The sequence below is a fragment of the Apis dorsata genome, unplaced genomic scaffold (genome assembly GCF_000469605.1).
Source record: "Apis dorsata unplaced genomic scaffold, Apis dorsata 1.3 scaffold_986, whole genome shotgun sequence".
NCBI classification, from domain to species: Eukaryota; Metazoa; Arthropoda; class Insecta; order Hymenoptera; family Apidae; genus Apis; species Apis dorsata.
In genome coordinates this window covers 65,769-70,185 of record NW_006264089.1, presented here as the reverse complement: position 1 = coordinate 70,185, position 4,417 = coordinate 65,769, and the positions used below count along the sequence as shown (strand labels likewise).

Below are 4,417 nucleotides of genomic sequence, written 5' to 3'. Positions count from 1 at the left end.
AAAATAAAATGTATATTTAATCATAGAAATATTTATATAGAAAAGTTTTATATATGTATTATATATGTAAAACTTTTAAAATATATATTTATATAAACTTTTATAAATAAATATAATTATTTAATTAGATTATATAGTTTAAAAGAAATTAAAAGATATTTAGAAATTAAACAATTTATTATATATATTTTAAATATAAAATTCGTAAAATATTATTTGAAGAGATAGAAATTAGATTAATTGTATGTGAAATTATTATTTGTAATGAAGTTATATCTAACGAATAATAATTAATTTTTTGATTAATTTTTATGATTTTGTTTGCAATAAATACATGGAATATATTTCTGTATATATGTATATATAATATATATAAATTTATTTTTTAAGTTTTTTTCGAATAAATTTAATAAATGTTTTTAATATGCATTTAACTATTTTAAATTCAATCAATATTTAATTTAAAACCAAAATATTTGATGAAATTATCATATTTATTACATTTATAGGATATAAATATATTTATTTTCAGATTCATATCAAATTTCATTCATATAATCCTAAATCATATATATATATATATATATATATATATAATTTTAATAGTAAATACATTAAAACTACGTAGTTTATTTTTACTTTCTAATCTATTACTTATTAGTAAGATGTTTTGAAAAATATTAAGATTATCATATTTTTTATTTATTTATTTATTATGAAAATGAGAAAAATAAGTCTAAAATGAGAAAAATAAGTCTAAAAAAAAAATATTGTTATTTGACTGTTCCTTGATGCAATTTCGTCTATATTAGGTTTATATTAGGAGATATACATGAGTATCGTAATTATGTAGGATGTAGGAACAGATTCCTAATAATTTTAAGCAACATTTTCTTTTGTAAAAATTTTTTACAGTTTTGTTAATAAGTTATTAATAAAAAACACTGGTCGATCATGTACATAGTTTAGTCAAACCGCAATGATAGCGTTGATTATGTCCCACTAAACAAGCATGAACAAATTCAAACAACCAAAAAAGTATTATAAATATGACAAATATTATATCAATAAAAAATTATATTATGAACAATGAATTTATTATATTATAAACGAGACTAATATTCAACATAGTTTGATGACGACATTTAATAAATATAAGATATTTACCTCTGCGATCGAGGCCTTTTTTGTTTAACCGAACCAACAACTCGAGGCGATGTTCAGTGAATTTTTTATAGCTAATTTAAAATGATTTCACACACAAATTAATGTATAAAACTTTTATATTTTAATATTTTATATATCTTTACATATAAAGAAAAAAAATTTGTTGAATATTAAATTCTATATTTTGTGTGATATTTTATAAAGCAAACGCCAAAATGCATCCTCAGTTTTTTATCTTTCTTATTTTGTTGAGAGCACATTTTATAATCTTTCTTAACTTTTGTTAATATAATTATTTATTATTTATTCTTCTTATTCTATTTTATTTTTTGTCTTTTTATACCTCTTACTTCATCTCTATTTTTATTATTGCTTTCCTTTTCTATTGTCAATTTCTTTCTGAATATAATTTTGTCACTTAATAACGAAAAATCAAACTCATCTTCACTTGAATTAATTTGATTACTACATTCTATACAAAACTCAAAAACTTTGAAAATATTATTCCTATTGCCACTCGGCAAATTGTCAAACTCGGACTAATGCCGAAAATGCAGTCTGATTTGCGATCTAATTTGAGATAAGAAAATCTAGCTATTTGACAATATATTATTTTATACTTTATAAGATTATATATATTATATGACCTTAGGAATCTATTCATGAAACGATATTCTAAAAAAATCAATCATAAATATCGCTATTCGAATCTAAGTGGTACCTGAAAGTCACCTCTCGAGTTATTACATCAAACCATGTGGTGTTTATAACTCATCATTCGAATGCAAAGTATCTTTAAAAAAAATCAATGAGTTTTAAGCTTGTTTTATGTAATCCTGAATTTGCTTTCATAAATTTTTTAAATGATTCTGAGCCAAATATAAATTTATTTCTTCCTCTGATTCTATAAAATAAAATTATACATATAATATAATATAACCAAGTTTTAATCAAGCATATCTAGGGAAATCAAGCATATTTAGCTATTCCAAATAAAAGTTAATATTGTAATTTTATGGTAATTTTAATAATTATATATTAAAAATAAATACAATCTATAGTTATATTTGATCCAAAACAATAATAATCATTCTTTAGCGCAATAAGTAAAAAATCCAGGAGTATTTAGTTCAAATAATTTTAAGTAATAATAAAGATAATTTTATATTTATTATTGAGATAAAAATTTTACTTATTAAATTATAAAATTTATAAAATTATAGTTATATTTTAAAAAGTTTTGCACAGTTTTGCACTATTATGAATATAGATATATATATTATATTTATAAAATTTCTGTACAAATTTAAATATTTTCATGAATCATATGTAAAATATAAAAAAAATTATATTATACGATTATTTGGATCTTATATCTTTAGATAGCTGTTAATCTGTTAAAATATTCTTATAAATTTGATTTTAATCGAATTTTTCAAGTTATATATTTTTTTTATTCTATTATATTCATCAAAATCAAAAAGGATTGTACAGAAATAAATCAGAAATTGTTTTTTTGAAAAATATTATTAAATTGCTATTATTTCTAAATAAACTAATTTTATTTATAATAAATAAATTAAATTTTATAATTAATTATAGAAAAAATAGCGTGCTATTAACAGAGCAAGAGAAAATTATTCATTAAAAAAATATATTGTAATATACATAAAAGATATAATGGAAAATCATTACACTAAAAGAAATTCTAGATTAAAATACGATTTTCAACGATAGGATCACGTTCAAGTGATCAAGAATTACTATTAGATCAAGAATTACTGTTAGACATTAATTATATTAGATATTAGATTGAATATTGGACAGAATAAAAACATCGAGAAAAAAAAACATATAATCGATTTTGCTATATATTCATTAATGAATATAATTTATATAATAGCTATATAATAGCTATAATTCAATATATATGCGAGCACTTATTACTTACAAAATTTATAAACACTTTATTCAGAAAAAGTCCTCCTATGGAAACTTTTTTATTATTATCTATCACCGATTTTCATTAAGTTTAAATAAAGGATGATATTATCTCAGACTGACTGAGATACTTACGTTTTTGAGAAGAGTCACATTATCGGCACTTATAATTGTATATTTTTGACATGCTTCAGCCATGGAAGAGAATCTCCGATCCCAAAGATGACATACTTCAGATGATTAACTCAACGATTTAATCAACATCATTTTAATTTGAAATCGTTGATTCCTGATTAGCAATATCTTGATATCTTTATTACACTAATCACCAATTTAAAGGAATTTTTCTTTAACTTGGAGATGTCGCGAATCTATGATATTATTGATTATTATCATATTTCACTGAGAAACCGTGATCCTTCCAATTGAATTAGGAAGAGATTTTCGCATGAGCTTCATTTGATGGAAAGTCTAATTAGCATTCATTGTGAACACGTCTCGTCGCTGAATATGACAAATAGATATTTTTCTTGTAATAACATATCGTGCTTTGACCATCGGATATGATAAATAGATAGTTGTTCTATTATGCATCGTGTTCTTATTATTGGACACGATTATATAGATTATAATTGTGAAAAATCTAGCTTTCATATATATTTTGTAACACATATATAATATTAAATTTTTATCATCAAACTATTGAATTATTATTAAAGTTATATTTGAATTTGAAATTTTTTTTAGATATAGTGATCATTATACAAATTCTATTATATCCAATATTCTAATATATTTTGCTATGAAAAATTAATTAATTAATAAACTAATAAATAATTTTTTTTTTATTTCATTAATAGTATATTATTTTGTAATTGAAAAATATAAATTGATTATAAATAAATAAAGTTATAAATAAAGTTAGTTTAAAAATTAATAGAAATTTAATATCATATTTCAAAAAAATAGTTGAGTTTCAATCTATTTTTTTAATTTGTTTGATCTTTATAACATACAATCAAAAACTTATTTAATTTAAAAAACTCGGACAATTTTATTTAATTTTTAGAACTAGTATTTTTAGAATAGTAAGAATTTTTAGAATAATAAGAATTGGTTTGTTTATCTAAAAAGGAAAGAATATTAATGATATATATAATAATTATGATATATAATTTTCTAATATCTTTTAAGTATTTCTAATCTTTTAAGTATTTGTAAACATTACTGACTAGATTTATTTATTTATCTTTTTTTATATCATTATATTTATAAATTCATTAAATTCATTTTTATATAATTATAATAA

At 19.8% G+C, this 4,417-nt stretch overlaps 1 protein-coding gene across 1 annotated transcript in view; it reads left to right on the top strand.

Moving 5' to 3' along the window:
- The window catches only part of LOC102679927, a 14,425-nt gene that overhangs the window by 8,575 nt on the left and 1,433 nt on the right, over window positions 1-4,417 (top strand). The window lies entirely within an intron of this gene.